At 35.9% G+C, this 22,196-nt stretch overlaps 2 pseudogenes across 2 annotated transcripts in view; both read left to right on the forward strand.

Moving 5' to 3' along the window:
- The window catches only part of LOC308651237, a 43,169-nt pseudogene extending 24,906 nt beyond the window's left edge, over positions 1–18,263 (forward strand). The window contains exons 3-5 of the transcript in view: positions 17,343–17,422; positions 17,637–17,739; positions 17,789–18,263. The product of the transcript in view is annotated as an uncharacterized misc_RNA (transcript). The remainder of the gene's footprint in view (positions 1–17,342; positions 17,423–17,636; positions 17,740–17,788) is intronic.
- An 81-nt stretch (positions 18,264–18,344) lies between these two features.
- LOC308651238 (ferritin light chain-like) overlaps positions 18,345–22,196 on the forward strand; it is an 81,095-nt pseudogene continuing 77,243 nt past the window's right edge. Inside the window, exon 1 of the transcript in view lies at positions 18,345–18,461. The product of the transcript in view is annotated as a ferritin light chain-like (transcript). The remainder of the gene's footprint in view (positions 18,462–22,196) is intronic.

The following is a 22,196-nucleotide window of genomic DNA, read 5'->3' on the forward strand; positions in this document are numbered from 1 at the left end:
TAATAGCTAGACTGTGGAACCAACTCAGATGCCCTTCAATAGATGAATGGATAAAAAATGTGTCATCTATACACAATGGAGTACTATGCAGCAATAAAAAATGACAAATTCATAGAATTTGCAGGGAAACGGATGGCACTGGAGCAGATTATGCTTAGTGAAGCTAGCCAATCCCTAAAAATCAAATACCAAATGTCTTCTTTGATATAATAAGAGCAACTATGAACAGAGCAGGGAGGAAGAGCAGGAAGAAAAGATTAACATTAAACAGAGACATGACATGGGAGGGAAAGGGAGAGAAAAGGGAAATTGCATGGAAATGAAGGGAGACCCTCATTGCAAAATTACAAAATTACATACAAGAGGTTGTGAGGGGAATGGGAAAATAAACAAGGAGAGAAATGAATTACAGTAGATGGGGTAGAGAGAGAAGATGGGAGGGGAGGGGAGGTGGGATAGTAGGGGATAGGAAAGGTAGCAGAATACAACAATTACTAATAGGGCATTATGTAAAATTGTGGATGTGTATCTGACGTGATTCTGCAATCTGCATTTGGGGTAAAATTGGGGGTTCAATCTAATGTATGAAATATGATATGTCAATAGCTTTGTAATGTTGTGAACAACCAAAAAAAAATGACTAAAAAAATAAATAAATAAAAAAATAAAAGAAGAATTAATACCATTACTTTTCAAGTTATTTCAGGAAATAGAAAAAGAGGGAGCTCTGCCAAATTCATTCTATGAGGCCAACATCACCCTGATTCCGAAACCAGACAAAGACAACTCAAAGAAAGAAAACTACAGACCAATATCTCTAATGAACCTAGATGCAAAAATCCTCAATAAAATTCTGGTGAACCGAATACAAAAACACATCAAGAAATTGTGCACCATGATCAAGTAGGATTCATCCCTGGGATGCAAGGATGGTTCAATATATGGAAATCAATAAATGTTATTCACTACATCAATAGACTTAAAGATAAGAACCATATGATCATCTCGATAGACGCAGAGAAAGCATTCAACAAAGTACAGCATCCCTTTATGTTCAAAAAACTAGAAAAACTGGGGATAACAGGAACTTACCTTGACATTGTAAAAGCTATCTATGCTAAGCCTCAGGCTAGCATCATTCTGAATGGAGAAAAATTGAAGGCATTCCCTCTAAAATCTGGAACAAGACAGGGATGCCCTCTATCACCACTTCTATTCAATATAGTTCTCGAAACACTGGCCAGAGCAATTAGACAGACAAAAGAAATTAAAGGCATAAAAATAGGAAAAGAAGAACTTAAATTATCACTATTTGCAGACGACATGATTCTATACCTAGAAGACCCAAGAGGGTCTACAAAGAAACTACTAAAACTAATAAATGAATTCAGCAAAGTGGCCGGATATAAAATCAACACGCATAAATCAAAGGCATTTCTGTATATCAGCGACAAAACTTCTGAAACGGAAATGAGGAAAAACACTCCATTCACAATATCCTCAAAAAAAATAAAATACTTGGGAATCAACTTAACAAAAGAGGTGAAAGATTTATACAATGTAAACTACAGAACCCTAAAGAGAGAAGTAGAAGAAGATCTTAGAAGATGGAAAAATATACCCTGTTCATGGATAGGCAGAACTAACATTATCAAAATGGCGATATTACCAAAAGTTCTCCATAGGATTAATGCAATGCCAATCAAAATCCCAATGGCATTTCTTGTAGAAATAGATAAAGCAATCATGAAATTCATATGGAAAAAATAAAAGACCCAGAATAGCAAAAGCAATTCTAAGCAGGAAGTGTGAATCAGGCGGTATAGCGATACCAGATTTCAAACTATATTACAGAGCAATATTGACAAAAACAGCATGGTACTGGTACCAAAACAGGCGGGTGGACCAATGGTATAGAATAGAGGACACAGAGAGTAATCCACAAAGTTACAACTATCTTATATTTGATAAAGGGGCTAAAAGCATGCAATGGAGGAAGGATAGCGTCTTCAACAAATGGTGTTGGGAAAACTGGAAATCCATATGCAACAAAATGAAACTGAATCCCTTTCTCTCGCCATGCACAAAAGTTAACTCAAAATGGATCAAGTAGCTTGATATCAAATCAGAGACTCTGCATCTGATAGAAGAAAAAGTTGGCTCCTATCTACATATTGTGGGGTCGGGCTCCAAATTCCTTAATAGGACACCCATAGCAGAAGAGTTAATAACAAGAATCAACAAATGGGACTTACTTAAACTAAAAAGTTTTTTCTCAGCAAGAGAAACAATAAGAGAAGTAAATAGGGAGCCTACATCCTGGGAACAAATTTTTACTCCTCCCACTTCAGATAGAGCCCTAATATCCAGAGTATACAAAGAACTCAAAAAATTAGACAATAAGATAACAAATAACCCAATCAACAAATAGGCCAATGACCTGAACAGACACTTCTCAGAGGAGGATATACAATCAATCAACAAGTACATGAAAAAATGCTCACCATCTCTAGCAGTCAGAGAAATGCAAATCAAAACCACCCTAAGATACCATCTCACTCCAGTAAGATTGGCAGCCACTATGAAGTCAAACAACAACAAGTGCTGGCGAGGATGTGGAGAAAAGGGTACACTTGTACATTGCTGGTGGGACTGCAAATTGGTGTGGCCAATTTGGAAAGCAGTATGGAGATTCCTGGGAAAACTGGGAATGGAACCACCATTTGACCCAGCTATTGCCCTTCTCAGACTATTCCCTGAAGACCTTAAAAGAGTGTACTACAGGGATACTGCCACATCGATGTTCATAGCAGCACAATTCACAATAGCTAGACTGTGGAACCAACTCAGATGCCCTTCAATAGATGAATGGATAAAAAAATGTGGCATTTATACACCATAGAATATTATGGAGCACTAAAAAAATGAAAAAATCATGGAATTTGCAGGGAAATTGATGGCACTAGAGCAGATTATGCTTAGTGAAGCTAGCCAATCCCTAATAAACAAATACCAAATGTCTTCTTTGATATAATGAGAGCAACTATGAACAGAACAGGGAGGAAGAGCAGGAAGAAAAGATTAACATTAAACAGAGACATGACATGGGAGGGAAAGGGAGAGAAAAGGGAAATTGCATGGAAATAAATGGAGACCCTCATTGCTATACAAAATTACATATAAGAGGTTGTGAGGGGAATGGGAAAATAAACAAGGAGAGAAATGAATTACAGTAGATGGGGTAGAGAGATAAGATGGGAGGGAAGGGGAGGGGGGATAGTAGAGGATAGGAAAGGTTTCATAATACAACAGTTACTAATAGGGCATTATGTAAAATTGTGGATGTGTAACCGATGTGATTCTGCAATCTGCATTTGGGGTAAAAATGGGAGTTCATAACCCTCTTGAATCTAATGTATGAAATATGATATGTCAATAGCTTTGTAATGTTGTGAACAACCAATAAAAAATAAAAAATAAAAAAAGTTAAAATAATAAATTTCAGTGATAACATGACTGAAGAATTGTATCCTAACAGCTTAGAATTCCAAAATGACAAGTATTTCTCATATCTTAAATGAACTCAGAAAAAAGATTAAAAATTACTTCCACAAACAGCAAATATGGAGTCTGCCAGCTCTAAGAGGTCATTTTGGCTTAGAAATATAAAAGAATGTAAAGAGAGATCCCAAATGATTTTTTTAAGTACCAATAACAAATAGGAAATTTTAAGTAAATTTTCTAACATCTGGTATCAAATATAACACTCTAACAGCATATTCCTCATTATTCAGCTTTTCTAACTGGACCAAGAATAGAAATCACTATATTTTACAGAAGATACAGCCTTAATTATTCATCACAAATAAAACCATCAATAGCTCTGCCACAATATTCAAGACCTTTTACAGCTTAGCAAGGGCATCTATTTGAATACCTTCACTATCTTTTTTCCTTGCAATTAAACTACCCTTTAAGGTTGTTTCTCTAAAGAACCCAACACCTGTCCTATTTGTGTACAATGAATTGAAGCATTTTCTACTCTCATGTATAACTGATTAGAACTAATGAATAATTTTTAAAAAACCAACAAACTCATGCCACATCCACCAAAATCTATAGAAATCACTTGTCAGCGATAACTGTAGATGGCATGTGCTTCAGATTCCCTTAGAAAGTTACTCTTCTAAATTTTTTCAGGTTCTCCAGAACTTTCATGTTTTGTGTTCTCAAAGGTACAATTTTGCTAAACCATAAGCTTTTAGTGAATTTTGACTGACATGATTACTCTTCATGTGTTCCAAACACATCATATCCAAATTCATATTTACATTAAACACTACTAATCCTGAGTGTTCAGTAACCATGGAACTCAGACCATGAGCTCTGCAAGCACAATATCCAAGTATTCTCATCTTCACTGAGAAGCAATATCCACTAAACAAAAGAAGAAAACAACCATAGTATTCAGTTACTGCATCTTCAGTTTATTGATTTTTGGAGTTTTACAAATGAAAATGGTTTGATTTAGGTAAATTGATGAAAAAAAAGTACATACATTTAACTGCTTATAGTTAAAATTATGAAATTTTTAAACTAACCTCTGATTAAAATTAAAATTGTGAAATAACACCTGCTACAGCTTGAGTTCCCTTGAAGCTAAGAGCCAATTTGTGGTTCCTCTTGATACCACCACTGTCAATTACTGCCCTCCTGTTGCATTTTACTTTGAAAAAAAAAAAAGCACTGGTTGATGGAGTAAGATCTACTTGTAATTTGCAATGTGCTTGGCACTGTGCTTACCAGTTTATATGCAGCATCTCTGTTCATCCTCACAAAAAAAGCTATGATGGAGAATATTATAGACAGGTAGAGTGTCACTGACCTTAATATACTTGTCCAAGGTCACTGAGCTACTTCCCATTACTAACAGCACAGAGTACATCTTGAATCTTTTATCAAGAGGGCCCCAAATGGGACCCCCCCCTTCAGAGAATGAGTACCTACCATTTATTCTTAGCATATTTATTTTTCTCTAATTCACCTTAATCTGATCATCTTCCTTGGAATGTAGGAGAAACAAATAGTGGCAGAGCTGGGTGTGTGCAACAATTTATCTTCCAAGTTTTGGCATTCAGCTAGCCTTTATTGTCAAATCTTGCACATCCAGGCAAGATCAAGATCTCTTTAGTAAAATGACATCTATGGAGTGGCCTTACCAACAGTGCTATTATTAATTCTGACCATGTTTAAAGTGACTTTAAATATTCAAAACAATTCTGATCTTATATGTAGCAGTGTTTATCACATAAGCAAATGATGCTTGTTTGAACTTGCAATCCTCCTGCTTCAGGTTTACAAGCCACTGGGATTGCAGGTGTGTACCACCTGTTTGATTCCTGTTTGAACTTGCAATCCTCCTGCTTCAGGTTTACAAGCCACTGGGATTGCAGGTGTGTTTAAACACATAAGATATATAAATGAGTAATGTATCCTTCATTCCTCCAAAAAAAAAATGACTTTGTATTTCATTAATGAAAACATATAACACTGTTCTCTGACCAAAATTTCTATTTAACTGCTACACACACTGATGTTTCGTGGATTACATCAAAAAAAGAAGTTTACACAAACCATACAACTTCCACCCTTTTTAGAATTGATGTACACTATTTTGTTCTCTTTGAGATGCAGAAAGAAATTTAAATTCAGATTTCACTAACATAGGAGAAAGAACCAGTTAAACAGTATCTACTGTTCTTTGTCCATTAAGAAAGATTGCTCAGCCAGGTCGGTGGTACACACCTGCAATCCCAGTGACTTTTAAACCTGAAGCAGGAGGATTGCAAGTTCAAACCCAGCCTTAGCAATTTAGTGAGGCTCTAAGGAACTTAACAGAACTCTGTCTTAAGAAAAAAAGTAGTTGGGGATGTGGCTCGGTGGTTGAGCATCCTGGACTCAATTTCTGGTACAAAAAAAAAGTCAGAAAACAGAAAAACAGAATAAGCTGCACTGTATAAAATGAATTTTAAATACTTTTTCTAGGAGCTGATAAGGGTACCTCTGAAAATCCATGCTAGTCTCTGGAAAGTCATAGCAGAGAAAATAACAAATCCCTAGAGGGGCTTCTATTAGTGAATGAAGTCAAGTGAATAGTCACAGAAACATAACATCTGGACAGTCACATCCCAAACTAAACTGCTGTAAAAGTGACCTCTGTTTACTTCCTGCATTCTAGTCTACTCACTGGTGAACCTTGTTCCTGTACAGAAATGCTGACATCACAGGCTATCCAGGCCATAAACTTTTGAAGCATTCTCAACCTTCCCCTTCAGATCTTAGCAACTGCCCAAGCCAGCTTGAATTACCAAAGAGGAACAGATGGCTCTGCTCCACAATCCTTCCCCACTTCTGGAAATGCTAGTGATTATGGCAGGGAGCTCCCAGCAAAGCTTCTGCCTGAGCAGGGGGCACAAAACCCAAGGCTAAGAGTGCTCTTGAGGGCTGGGTTTGTGACTCAGTGGTAAGCAATTGCCTAGCACAGGTGAAGCACCAGGTTTGATTCTCAGCACCACACAAAAGAAAACAAAATGAAGTTCATCAACAAGTAAAAAATAATAATTAAAAGAAAAAAAAGAATGCTCTTGGGATTTTGAAAAGCAGAGCTGGGAGGAGACCCTCTTTCCTTCTTCTTGTGGGAGAGCCTGAGCATGGCCCCTGCCCTGTCACTTAGCCCCCAAGGGCCTAAAATTATGCTGGCTTCTGTGGAATTTCATTCCTTTAAAACCTTCTTGAGAAATCTTCCTTGTTCAGTAATCCTCCTTTTAACTTATGATGGTTGATTGCAGCCAAGCATCCTGACTTGCACCTTCTAAACATTTCCAGTCCTTGTGTTCACCTCTATCAGCAGTGCCCTAGCTCAGATCCTCATCAGCTCTCTTCTGGACTAGTCCAACAGCCCCACAATTCTCCTGTCTCTAGTCCTCACAACCAGCTTCTGTGATACAGTTAATAAGAGGGACCATGTTACTCACACACACCCAAACTCATCAATGGCTCTCCATTATTAAAGAATGATCTAAATTCCTTAACAGGACTCGCCCAACTCTCTATACACAATCTTCCCTCTACTCAAACAGCTGTTCCTCCTTGACACACATTTTAGCTCTGACTACCCAAAACTACTTGGGTTTGGGCTGGGGCTCAGATACACACACCCACCACACTGAATTAGTTAGTAAGTAGGAAGTTCCCATTCTTGAAAACCTGAAGAAATCAAAGAAATGTGGCTTTCTTCCGGCTTGCTTCTAGATATCAAAGTCATCACATTGATGTCTACATTTCATTACGTCAATATCCCTAAATAGTGCTGTTACAAATACCTGGTGCAATAACACACAGCAGCAGCAAATGTCTGAAAGGAAGAATCACAGACTATAACAAAAGGTTCCGATCACTGATGAATCTCTGCAGACATAGCACCAGCACTGACTCCCTGAGAGGCTTTCTCACCCATACAGTGCCCTTCCTCCTCTACTGGTGACACTACCCTCTGTAGAAATCTGTAGCTTGGCACATGACCTCTGGTTCTTTATATCATTAGCCACAATAAGATACCAGCAGGAAAACCTCATTAATCCTTAAAGACAGGACAATGTTCCAAGTATCCACGGATCTCCAAGCCCAGTCAAGTCCTCAGAATACATTAGACACCTGTAAATGTTTACAGAATAATGTATGCATTCTGAGCTAAGTAGAACACTAAAAAACATTTTCTGATTTTAAAAAAGTGCACTGGATATCAGGTTAGAAAACTTGGGCATCTTCCATTAAATGTGATGAAAATATTTGAAAACACAAAATATTTTTTTAATATCTCTAACCTATTGTGTAGTTAACTAAATTATCATTGTTTCTGTAAAAAAAAATAATGGAAGATGTTGAGAAATAAGGTCTGTTTTCTTTTAACTTATAGAAAATTTCAGAGAAAACTGAATAAGCAGTCAAAAAAAAAAAAAACTGGTAAATTGGACTCAAACAAAAAACCTATTGGCTTCATAAAAAGTTAAAAGACTATAGAATAAGAAAAAAGTTATACTTCATATATCTGATAAAGTGTACATTTGTGTATATCCAGAATACATAAGAATTATTACAACTTAACAAGAAAAGGACAGCTCAACTTTAAAATGGGCAAAGAATCTGAATATATATTTGTCTAACAAAGATAAACAATGACTAACAAGTCCATGAAGATACTCAATATCATTAGTTATCAGGAAAATGCAAATCAAAACCACAATGCAATGCCACTTCATACCCATTAGGATGACTACTATGGAAAAATACCATGGCAAAATGTTGGCAAGGACATGGAGAAATGGAATCTTCAAACATTGCTGATGGGAATGTAAAATGGTAGACTCATCTTATAAAACAATCTGGCAGAGTTACTTATGGCCCATAAATTTCACTCCTAAGTATCTACTCAAAAGAAAATGTTGACTTCAACTCAAAAATACAAATATTCACAGCAGCATGATCATAAGATCTACAAAGTGAAAGTCACCCAAATATCCATTAACTGATAAATGGGTAAACAAACTGCTGTGTGTCTATATAATAGAACATTATTTAGCAATAAAAAAGGAATAAAGTTCTGATATGTTCTACCTCAAAAACAGGCTAAGAATCCAGAAACAAAGGGCAATATATTGAATGATTACATTTATATATCATGTCCAGAACAAGTAAATCCACAAAGAGAGAAAGAAGATTCATACCTACGTGGAGCAAGAGTGAGTAGAGAGTGACAGCTAAAGGGCATGGATCTTCTTTGGATATGACAAAAGTGTTTCAGTATTAGACAGCAGGATAGGCTCACATCTATGTGAATATACTAAAACTCAGTAAATTGCACTTTTAAGGAGTGACCTTGATTTTAATGTGAATTATATATCAATAAAGCTGTTATTTTTGAAAATGCTGCACAAAGTCATATAGTAACACCTCTGCACAAGGGTCTGGTTGAATCACTCGGCCTGTGACAGAATAATCTGTCATAAAAACACACAATCTGTTCAAATGGGAAAATAATCTATGTTTCTCCCAATATATCCCTATTACAACTAGCCATAAAACCAGATCCAAAGTAAAAAGAGCATACAATTTAAAATTATCTGGAAGGGTACAGAATGAAACTAACCAAAGACTATCTACCCAACTTTCCAATCAAATGATCACTTACTCTACCAGTCTAAACTAAGCTTTATGCATAATATAGGAAGAAACTGTTCCAAATGCAGAAAATCCAACCCATTTAATATGTAATAAAGTCTTTTTTAAGGGGGATAGTTGTAGATGGACATAATTTCTTTATTCATTCATTTGTTTGTTTGTTTGTTTGTTTCTTTATATATTTGGTGCAGATGATCAAACCCAGAGCCTCACACATGCCATGAAGGCACTCTACCACTGAGCCATAATCCCAGCCCTGTAATAAAGTCTTAATATCTTTTTAAATGTAGTATAAAATTTTTAACAAATGCAGCTAAAAGGAGAAATAAAGGAAAAAGCCTCCATTTTTTTATTGATTATTTAAAACATTACATAGCTCATGCTATATCATCTTTCATACATTTGACTCAAATTGGGTTTTGAACTCCCATTTTCACCCCAAATACAGATTGCAGAATCACATCTTTTACATATTCACATTTTTACATAATGGCATATTAGTGTCTCTTGTATTCTGCTACGTTTCCTATCCCCTACTATCCCCCCTCCCCTCCCCTCCCCTCCCATATTCCCTCTCTACCTCCTCTGCTGTTGTTCAATTCTCTCCCTTTTTTTCCCTCCCCCTTGCCCCTCATAACCTCTTATAATTTTATGTATCATTGAAGGTCTCCTACCATTTCCATATGCTTTCCCTTCTCTCTCCCTTTCTCTCCTCCCATTCGTCTTTGTTTACTGTAGTCTTTTCCTCATGCTCTTCCTTCCTGTTCTGTTCTTAGTTGCTCTCTTTATATAAGCAGACATTTGGCATTTGTTTTTTAGGGATTGGCTAGCTTCACTTAGCATAATCTGCTCTAATGCCATCCATTTCCCTGCAAATTCTATGATTTTGTCATTTCTTAGTGCTGCATAATACTCCATTGTGTATAGATGCCACATTTGTGCTATGGGTGTCCTATTAAGGAATTTGGAGCCCGTCCCCACAATATGTAGATCGTAGCCAACTCTTTCTTCTATCAGACGCAGTGTCTCTGATTTGATATCTAGCTCCTTGATCCATTTTGAGTTAATTTTTGTGGATGGTGAGAGAAAGGGATTCAATTTCATTTTGTTGCATATAGATTTCCAATTTTCCCAGCACCATTTGTTGAAGATGCTATCCTTCCTCCATTGCATGTTTTTAGCCCCTTTATCAAATATAAGATAGTTGTAACGTTGTGGATTAGTCTCTGTGTCCTCTATTCTGTACCATTGGTCCACCTGCCTGTTTATAGACAAAGCAAACAAAAGCCTCCATTTTATTACAACTTCTGTTTAATACCTCACTTTTCAAGAATATTTTTAGTAGGTTTTAGTAGGTTAATTAAAGAAATTAACTCATCCGTAAGATGAAAGGCACTGTATAAACAAATTCCTGTACTGCCACAGAAAAGAGATTTAAAAACCTAGAGCTTCAATATTTTAGAAAATAAATAAGATTATATCATTAGCCACAATAAGATACCAGCAGGGAAACCTCATTAATTTGGCCAAATAATGAAGACTCAGTAATTTCAAGTATGCCTTAATTTAACTTCAGACTATGTATTAAAAAATAATTGCTAGGGCCTGGGGTTGTGGCTAAGCAGAAGATTGCTTGCCTGGCACATGCAGAGCCCTGGGTTCAATCCTCAGCACCAAATATAAATCAATAAAATAAAGTACTGCATCCAACTACAACTAAAAAATAAATATTAAAAAAAGAAATAATTGATAGGCAAATTAAAGTGCAAATAAAAATTGCTAGAGGATTATTTAATTGATTTTAAAAGTTTCACATGCAAATGACTTCTTCAAAAACAATAATTAAAACTAGTTTCATGTATTCTTTAGAATCCTGTATTCTAATAGAAATAAAGTATATAAAATAGAGACTAAAACACTGCTTAAATCTATTAGAGCATTAGTTGTTCCATCTCTCTGTTTACTTTGGCTGTTAAAAACTGGTTTAGGAGTCAGAAAAGCTTAATAGGCAAGTCCCAGACAAAAACTTATTCATTTTACTCAAAGTCTGGCAACCTAATTCTCTGCTTTTATTTTTTAGAAATGTAAACCATACCATTATATTTACTTTATTTGGGGGGGCATTTACTTTATCCTATTTTCAAACAGCATATTGCCATGTCTATACTGGGAAACATAAACAGATCTTAAACAAGATCTAGTAACATACCTAGTTCAGATACTTACTCTGCCCTTAATGGAAAAAATGATTTCAAATACAGGACATATATGACTCTTAAAATTAAATACAACATAGTCCAAATCAAAATTTGAAACAAAGTACCATCAAATGTTATGGCAGAAAGTGCCATACAGTTATGCACATCTAAATTTAAATGAAACCATGTTAGTCTTCTCTAAATTGAAATGTACACTATTCTCTTTTGCATCTTTAACCTAATAATGACAATATACATCAACCATTGGGAGGTTGAGGCTGAGGCAGGAGGATCCTAAGTTCAAGGCCAGCCTTAGAAACTTAGTGAGGCTCTAAGCAATTTAGCAAGATCCTGTCTCAAAAATTAAAATAAATAAATAAATAAATAAACAAAAGGGCTGGGGATGGGTTTCCATGGTAAAGTGCCCCTAGATTCAATCCTCAGTTCCAAAAAATTAAACAAATAAGTAAATAATGCTTTGGGTGTCTGTGGATGCCTACCAGGTAGGTAGGTCCTCAGTGCAGAATGAAAACTGGTGAATAAATCACCAGTTAGACCATATGGTCCCAGTCTTGGTGTATTTAGTAAACAATGTTAATTGAAGTGAAAAGAAAAGCACCCTCAGGAAAAGAATCTAGATGTACTTTATATATAGAAGACAGTTTATGTATTTTTTCATTAAGCCAAAAAATAAACAGTAGGTCAATGACAAAGTTGTGAATCTGCTTCTTGTGAGGCAATCCTTATATGTAACTCTCATTTGATTGAAATAAAATCTAAAGCAAACATAAAATTAAAAATTATATTTATATCCGGAAGTGATAAAGTCTTTTGTACCGAAGAGATGCACATAGGTTTACACATGAATGCACAATCACATAGTTTACATAACTCAAAAACACTATATTATCATCCAATTATGGAAATCATATTCTGTATGCTATTCAGCCATTGGTATGCATGTTTGAAAATTGTTAAGAAATTTATTTTTAAAGTTACTTTAGGCTTCTCTTCAGGTGAATAAAACACAAAAGTACTGCTCTTTGCAGAGGAAAACATTCTGTATTCAAAACAATTATAGCTGGTTGATCAAGTTTTCAATTTTTTTTTTAATATGTACTTTTTAGGTTTTTTTTTGTTGTTGTTTTGGCGGACACAATATCTTTATTTTATTTTTATGTGGTGCTGAGGATTGAACTCAGTGCCTCATACATGCCAGGCTAGTGCGCTACAACTTGAGCCACATCCCCGACCCTCAAGTTTTCAAATATTAATAATGAGTTAAAATCAAGGCAAAAGACCTAAAAACAACTCAATATGTTTAAATATTTTCATCACATTTAATGACTAAGAATATCTGACACATAAGAATCACAAGTATGTTCTTAAGGAAGAAAATGCTTTATGTTAATAAGAATATTTAATAAAATAAATCTTTGATTAATACAAGGTTTCCTTCAATAGATGGGTACAGAGGAACACACTTATAATACAAGCCACTGAGGAGACTGAGGCAGGAGGATCACAAGTTCAAGGAAAGCCTCAGCAACTTAGTGAGACCCTGTCTCAAAATTTAAAAAATAAAATAAAAATAAAAGGTGATGGGGAACTAATTTACTAGTGAAGTGCCCCAGGGTTCAATCCCTAGTATCAAAAAAAAAAAAAAGAAAAAAACATGTTATCTCAAAAATGTACTTGTTTTCCTATTGGATTAGCAAAGATTAAAAAGATTAACAAAACTTGGTGTGAGCAAGGGTTTTGAAAATAGGATTTTTATGGACATTGAGGGGGATAGTTTATACAGATAACAGCTTAGCCATATTTATCAATATTTAAAATGCATATAATCTTTGACCTGACAGTTATACCTCTAAGAAGATAAATGAATAAGTATACTCTCATCAACATACCATTATTCACAAGAAAGAAAAACAAATAACAATCTAAATGGTTTTGAAAGGAGTAGCTAAAGTATGATGCCTCTAAATAATGGAAAACTAGTCAGCCAGGGCTGGGGTTGAAGCCCAGTGGTAGAGCACTTGCCTGGCACATGTAAAGAAGAAGGTTTGATTCTCAGCACTGCATATATAAATAAAGATATATTGACAATTAAAAAAATAATTAAAAAAAAACAAAACCAGGCAGCCAGTAAAATGATCACCCATGATTATGCACATCAGTTTCAACTCACAAATAGAGATATATATAGAACACATTAAAAATGACCACATAGCTTCATATAGAGAGACTGCTACTTATTTAAACTCATATATATACTTTCATATCCATCAATAAATTTCCAAAAGTGTGTTAATGGTGGCCATTTTTTTGTGCGAGAGTTGAGGGCTTACTATGTTGATTTATATGGGTACAAATTTTTCTAATTATTATAATAAAAAACCACAACAAACTTTTAAGATAAAGAAGTGCCTCTGTATCACCAAAATTACCTCAAATATTTTCAACTTCCTATTTAAGAGAAAATAATTCATTGAATGTTGCAAGTAGATGTAATACAGGATCTCCTTCTCAGAACCATACTTTAAAATGACAAGATAATAGAAATTAAAATATTAGAGTCAAAGAGATAGGGAAAGAAAAATGTCATTATTCAAACAGCCCACAATATTGGCATCCACTTTTCCACCCACAGGTTCTATAAACTCACACCCTCCTAAAACAATATCCCTTTTACACCTTAAGGAGGCAGACTTTTAAAAAAAATAATAATAATTAGAGAATTTTTAAAATGTAAAATCATAAAACATGTACCACAGTAAAAATATTTAATTACTTTCCTGTCTTACATTCTTTCATAGCACCTTTATTAAGAACCTGAAAAAAAGAAAAAAAAAAGTTTGAAGAAGTTAAATAGATTTTAAATGTATACATTTAATCTGATGTTTATTTCTTTTAGATTTCTGTCTTTCTGGAACTAGACAAAAGAGTTCAAAAGTACTCATGGAATAATAAGCAAGCAAGATTTCCCAGGAATATGAAAAGCAACAAGGGGAAACTAGTTTTAAAAGATATTAAAACTTTTTTTTTTTTTTATTGGTTGTTCAAAACATTATGAAACCAATAATGTGATACTGGTATATGAAGAAAAAGACTAATAGAATACAAACCCCAGAGACACCCCAATACATCCAAAAGCTAATAATACCATAAGAATATTCAAAGAAGGGCTCTAAAATCAACATGTGAAAATAACGGGCACAAAAAGATAAAGTTGGACCTATGCATCATTCTGAAAACCAGAATAAATCCTAGTTTGAACATTTAAATGTAAAAGTGATACCTTAAAAGTACTAAAAGAAACCATGGGCAAATTATAAAAATCTTGGAGGCCTTTCAGTGACTTAAACTCCATGTACCTGGGCTGGGGCTGTAGCTCAGTGGTAGAGTGCTTGCCTAGCACTTGTGAAGCATTTTGTTCGATCCTCATCACCACATAGAAATAAAGAAAAATTTAAAAAAAAAAACATCAAAATACCATAATGAGTAATATAAACCTTAAAATTTAAAGAAAAAAAATGTAAGACTTTTGTATATCAAAATATATGAAGGTAAATAAAAATAAGTGAAATCTGGGGAAAACTATAATTTATACTACACAAGGCTAATCTCTCCAATTTATAAATTTCTAAAAATTGATAAGGGGGGGTAAGCAATCCAAAACAAAAGTGTGAAAAAACACATGAACAGAGAGTTCACAGGAAGATTAAAACAACTAGTTTTTAAGCATAAGATGCTCAGCCTTATTAATAATGATAGCAATGCACATTAAAACAACTCTATATTGATAATTCTCATCTATCAAACTGTTAACAAATTCAAGGGTTGTAAACACAGTACATTGGAAAGGCCCCAGAAAAATAGGAACTCTTTCATTCACTGCAATCTGCCCTCTTGTACCTGTGGTCAGACTGGATTCAACAATCATAGATGAAAATATCTTTAAAAAATTGTCATACTGAACTCATATCAACTTTTTGCCTTGTCATTAGTCCCTAAACAGTACAGTGTAATAAATATTTACATGGCATTTATATTGTATTAGGTATTCTAAGCAATCTGAAGATGATTTAAAAGTATGCGGAGAATGTGCATAGGTTATATGCAAATACTATGCTTTTTATATAAGAGATTTAAGCATCTTTGAATTTCAGTATCCACAAAGGGGTCCTCAAACCAATCCTCCATGTATAACAAGGAGCAACTGTACTTCTGGGAGTTTAAAATGGTGCAACACTTAAGAAAGGAAGCATTTAACTAAATTATAAATGCACTGCCCACTGGCACAGTAATCCCACTTCTAGGAATGTATACCACAGATGTACCTGAACATGTATAAAATGTTATGTATACAAGCTGTTTCACCACAGTGTGGTCTGTGATAAACCTAGAAACAACCCAAACACCCACCAGGGGGTGGGGCTGGTTAAGTAAACAAGGCACTTAATAGACACTGTTTAAACACAGCTGTTTTTTTTAAAAAAGTGTTGTCTATAAACAAATATTATATTCTTTCTAAATAAATACTAATAGGAAAAGATCTCAAGAGCATATAAAGAAAAAGTCATGGGACAGAATTACTTACATAGTATACTACATTTTATATAAAAAAGAATATATTACACTGGCATTTCTCCTACTATAAAAGGAAACAATTTACATCTATGGGACATAAATAAAAGTGGTTATCTAAGAAAGAGGGGTGAAGGGGGGCCAAGGCAGTTGGAAATCAGATTTTCCAAAGCATGGAAAAACTTTTAACTTTTGAACCATAAGAACATGTTATCTACATTAAAAGAATTTTAACTTTTTAACTTTTGAACCATAAGAACATGTTATCTACATTAAAAGAATTTTTAAACATTAAAAAGAAAACTTAAAGAAAGAAGAGAAAGAGACATCTATAGATAAGACTTAAAACCAAGCTTTAAAGAGATATTCTGCTCTGAAATTAGATGCTGAAAAGCAATCTTGGTGTGGTCATCGCAAAAAAAAAAAAAAAAAAAAAATATATATATATATATATATATATATATATATATATATATATATATATGCTTTTTCCCCCTTCAAGCAAGTTAAAGGATATGATAATCTGTTTTTAAAAAGCTATTTGAAAGAGTAAGAAATTAGGAAAGAGGAGAAAATGTACAATGAGTACACTCCAGTATAATGGTTCTCTCCAAGTATGGTCCCTGTACCAGCAGCATCAGCATCATGTGATAACTTGTTAAAATTAAAATTCTCAGGCTCCCACCAACACTACCAAATCAGAAACCTTGTACTAGTCCAGCAATCCTGGTAATACCCTCAAGTCTGAGAGTCACATATATTGTCTGGTGCCTCCCACAGGTTCATACACCACCAGTCTGTATTTCAAACAAGATCCAGGACCTAGGACCACACTTGGATAAGCAAAGTTGAAGTCCTCCTGGGGGAAAAAGGTATGTAACCTTCATATGGTTGAGTTTCCTATGAAACCTGTCCTCAGTATCAGAAGGAAAAAGTCCTTATACAGGCTTCCTAGCCAAGAGATATCATGGAGCTAGTTTCCCACATAAATTGTGTACACAGAGAATAAATGTTTTCAAATACATTCTTATAAAAACAATAACAACTATGAATCATCGAAATTCAACTTAAGGATGTCTCACTTGAAAAAAATTATAAGTGGACCTACAAACTTTCAGAAATAGGACAAAGAAACAAAAATAATCTATATTCCATAAATTCTCCTTGTGTTGTCTGAACAACTTAACCTCAAAAGCATTATTAACTGCTGGCCATGTGCTCTCCATGGAAAAGCACGAAGAAGTTTGTTTTCCTCAAACCCTTTTCAAAAAAACTGTCCTCATGTTTATGAATACTCCTCTTCCATTTGTTTTACAGGAGGGGAAAGATCTCTATAGGAATCTTCTGAATAAAGAATTCTGGTTTAGCAGAGCACAGCGCTCTCACCCGGATGGCGCGTAGGGCCTAGGAGCAGCTGCAGCAGCAACAGCAGCATCAGACTGAGCTCCCTCAGCCCTCCCCAGCCCCCAGCTTCCCGAGCTCGTCCCTCGTCCTGCCGCCTTGCCCCAGGCCAGGCTACAGTCCTTCTTCTTGGAGTCCCCCCGCGTGACCCAGGAACACTGGGGCTCCTCGCCTTTCTCTTCTCGGCTCGCCCCCCCTCCCACCCCCCAGCTTCCACGCATCGCCAGCCACCAACCTGCTGACCACCATATCAATGGAGCTGGAGGAGGCCCTGCCACCCACGGGCGCCAAGGGGACCAAGAGGGTGGCGAGTGTGAGTGGTGGCTGTAGCAGGCGGCTACAAGGCCCGCGTCTGCCCAAAGCGCAGGAGCAGCGGCAAAAAGAACCAGCCAGGTAAGTGCAGCCAGCTGGTGGTGGAGATGGTCTGCAGGCTGGGCGAGTGCAGCGGCTCCTCGCTGGCTGCATCTATGCGGAGGCCAGGAAAGTGGCGTGGTTTGACCAGCAGAACCGCCCACCTACCTCAAGTACTAGGGGCGCGCTGGTGAAGAAGCCAGGCTGCTGCAGGTCAAGGGCATGGGCGCCAACAGCTCCTTCAAGCTCAACCCCAAGAAGCTGGAGGCCAGCGAGCAGCGGGCCCTGGCCCTTGCCCAGTGCGCGCAAGCCTAAGAAGCTAGGGCACTACACCGCGCAGACCCCAACCCGCCAAAAGTGCTGTGGCTGACACGCCAACCGGGAAGGCTGCTGCCAAGGACAAGGGCAGCAGGGGCAGCGAGGAGCAAGAAAGTGAAGAAGGTGGCCAAGCCTAGCATCCCCAAGGTGCCCAAGGGCTGCAATTGAGCCCCCAGCCCACCGGCCTTCGAAAGTTGAGGGGGACCCTCCCTTCAGCACTGTGGCCTCCCCTCCCCTCCCCAATGTGCTATGGCATCCGGGAGATTTTGGAAACAGCTCCCAGCCTGCCCCCATGGGCTCTCGCCCTTGGCAAAGGCCATCTCCATGGTTACCATCCCCCACCCGCACGCAAATGGGCTGGCCTCGGTTGGCCCCCTCCCTCTAGCAACCTCTGGGCTCACAATTGCTCTGTGAGCAGGGCAGCTCAGTGCTCCCCTCTGCAACGTGCCCCTGGGAGGGCGCAATGAAAGATTGTTGACCTTTGCAAAAAATAAAATAAAAAGTTTTATAGTTTAGACAGAAGGATTTAGAAGTCAAACGTGGTGGGACACTGTAATCTCAGCAGCTCTGGAGGCTGAGACAAGAAGATCTCAAATTCAAAGCCAGCCTCAGCGATGGTGAGGCACTAAGTAACTGAGAGAGATCCTGTCTCTAAATAAAATAGGGCTGGAGATGTGGCTCTGGGGCTGAGGGCCAAGTTCCATTTCTCAGATGTTGAAGGTTGAACACATGAAATGCTGAGGAAAGTGTAAAAAGCAAGTTTTATTTAAAGGATAGAACAGAGGTGAACTTCTTGAGAGAGAAGAGGTACCAGGGAAGGGTGGCCAAGGAAGTGGGGGTATTTTGCTCCTTTTATACATTTTAGAATTCCTTTGTACTCATGGTATTGTAAGGACAAAGGAGGCAAGGCACCGAAGATAGCAGGAATCAGTTTTATTTGGCTGCAGCTAGGTTCAGAGGGCACAGCTTTTGCTGTAATCAATAAATTCCCTGAACCCCGAGTTCAGAGAGTTACAGAGTTTTATACCAAGCATATAAGTGGAGGGACTCAAAAGTTCACAGTCTGCAGGAATTTACATAAAAAAGCTTTTTCTTTCACTATTCTGGGCAAGTTAACTCTTCAAGGACAACACCTGACAAGGGGAGAGCTGCTTCTCCCCTTTCTTTCCTCCCCCTGCCAGCTGTTGCCATGGAACCCATTTGAAACTTATCTTAAAAATGTAGACATCTCTGTAAAGCCCAGCTCAAGGCCAGAGGCCTTGTTTGCACATTTATTCAAAGTACTATACGGAATACATTTGTGAAAAACTAATAAGGGGGTGTCAAGCACCTGGAGTGCTGTTATCATCTCTGTCAGTGGCCAAGTAAACAGGGTGAGAGGAAAATAGGAAGTTTATCTACATTGAACTCTTTCACAGAGACTCTTTTTCTAACAGTTCTAAAATCAGCCATGGTGAAGAGGGCTTTTCTGTGGATAAAAGGGGTACCACTTCAAAATAATAGTAAAAATGTGCATAACACAGAGTATATCTGCAACTTAATTTATTTTTTTCCTTTGGTGTTCATGATTTTTAACCTAGATTAAACCTAGACTTTTTTTTTCAGGAAAGAGTTTATTGATATGAAAGCAAGAGAACAAGATAGATCTACTGGAAAAAATATTTTCTCTACCAGCAGTTTGACTAAACACCTGAAGATATTAGAAGATCATTATTTTATTCTTTTCAACATGGCAAATCTGTTCTCTGTAAACCCCCACATGAAAAGCTGAAGTGGACAAATCCACACAACTCAATATAAACCACACAGCTATTGCATTTTCAACTGTTAACCAATGGTTTCTGGCTCTTCTAAACTGTACAGTCATCTGAAGGGTTCTTTAATTTTTTTAAAAAAATGTATTAAAAATGTAATCCTTGGAGAGGAATACAGGCATCAGTGTTTTTGAAAGATTTGAAAGGAATTATCATCTATAGCAAAACTAAAACCACTACTTTAAATTAACATTTTTGATGAATGAGTTGCAAAGACACATAAGATATGTGCTCATGACTTTGGCTACAAATTTGCCAGTTTGTTTGTTTTTTAAATATGAAAAATAACTGTGATAATCAACTAACAAAAAATTTTATTTTTAATCAAAGCCCTGAAGATTCTTCTGGATAAATGCTTGTATAACAGCTTTATGTTTGAGATGACTGAGCATAGTATGACAGGAGAACATGGCATAAAAAAGCACTAGGTGTCAACAATTCCTTTCAAGTACATCTCTACAATGAACTAAACAATTATCAATATGCTTTATTCTTGTAAAATCTCCATTAAATTAAAAAAAAAAACTTTAGGAACAAACTTTTAATACATGGACAATTATGGGACAGTTATCCAAACCAGACTATCTGTATTGTATTATTGATATCCTTTAAACACTGATTTTTGCCCACTAAACTCAGTTAAAATTTACTGAGAATATATTAGGCTCAGGATACAGTTCTAAGTAACTTAATCATTAACCACATCATTTTACCAAAAAATTTAATTGCATAAAAATATTACAGAAAATGTGTTAAGGGCTGGAGACGTGGCTCAAGCGGTAGCGCGCTCGCCTGGCATGCGTGCGGCCCAGGTTCGAACCTCAGCACCACATACCAACAAAGATGTTGTGTCCGCCGAGAACTAAAAAATAAATATAAAAAATTCTCTCTCTCTCTCTCTCTCTCTCTCTCTCTCTCTCTCTCTCTCTCTCTCCTCTCTCACTATCTCTTAAAAAAAAGAAAAAAAAAAAAAAAGAAAATGTGTTAAGCCATGTGTTATGCTGCATGCCAATAATTTTAGCAATGAAAGTATCTTATACTGCTGGATTGCAAGTTCAATGACAGGCTTGGTGACATAGTAATTTGTAATTGTGTCATTTCAATATATATAATGACACTGGTAAGGTGAAATTACTACCTTATACCATCCCCTATACTGAGGGAAAAAAAAACAAATAAATGAATAAAAAATAATGTTTACCAAATTGTTGCTGAAATTTAAATAAATAAATAAAATTTTATATCCAAGTGTTAGAGCAAGGGTAAATGCATGAGAATAATAAAATATTAAAATAGAAAGTGAACAAATTTGAGATTTTTACTGAGTCACAAATTGTTGCTAGTATTCTGAGATACCTAAATATTTGACAAACATAACTTTTACAATTTCCATTAGAGTATGATGCTCATATAAAAACACATAAAGCATTTATGTAAAGGTTCAGAAATTATTCAAAATTAAACATGTTTTGGATCAGCGTTGCTCAGGTCATACTAAATCAGTTTTCCATGTATGATCTCAAAAAGCAAAAAGTTTTTTTTTTTTTTTTTGGGGGGGGAACAGTATTTTTTTTTAATTATACATAGATGGAATATAATTTCTCATTTTTCTGAGTATACATATTGTAGAATCACAATGGTCATACAGTCATATACATACATACAGTAATAATGTCTGTTTTATTCTACTAACAAAGAGATTCTTAATAACTAGCATGGAAATGTTTAATTGCATAAATGTAAAATATATATAAATAAAGTGAATATTATACCAGTTACCCATATTTAATTACTGCTTGTTATTTGCCATTTTTAATTTTTCTATACTTCTACCCATTTCCCAATATAAGCTAGCCTCTTTCCTTGTATATTTATATTTTGGTGAGGTCATATGTACATTCTTGAATGTCATAGAAATAAATTATACAGGTTAAATAAATAGAATGATAGAAACTCTCACTGCTTTTAAGCACAGGATATTTACATCATCCCCCCAACAAACCATTTTCTTTTGCATGCAACATTTTTCTTCCCAGAATTATGTTACTGTAATGGATTATAAAACTATAATTTTACTTTGCCTGACATTATGCAGTATAATTTAAATAGAACTGCTGAACTATACAGTATCTGTGAGAGTCAATAAGAATATGTGCTTCAATAATGTGCTCTTTTGTATTGATTACTGCTTTTGATTTTATAATTGTACTACAATTTTTTCATTTGAACATTCAAGAACATTTGAGTTATTTCTTATTTTGAACCACTAAGATTCGTGGAGTCATCA

The sequence above is a fragment of the Spermophilus citellus genome (genome assembly GCF_964194105.1).
Source record: "Spermophilus citellus genome assembly, chromosome: 6".
Taxonomy (NCBI): domain Eukaryota; kingdom Metazoa; phylum Chordata; class Mammalia; order Rodentia; family Sciuridae; genus Spermophilus; species Spermophilus citellus.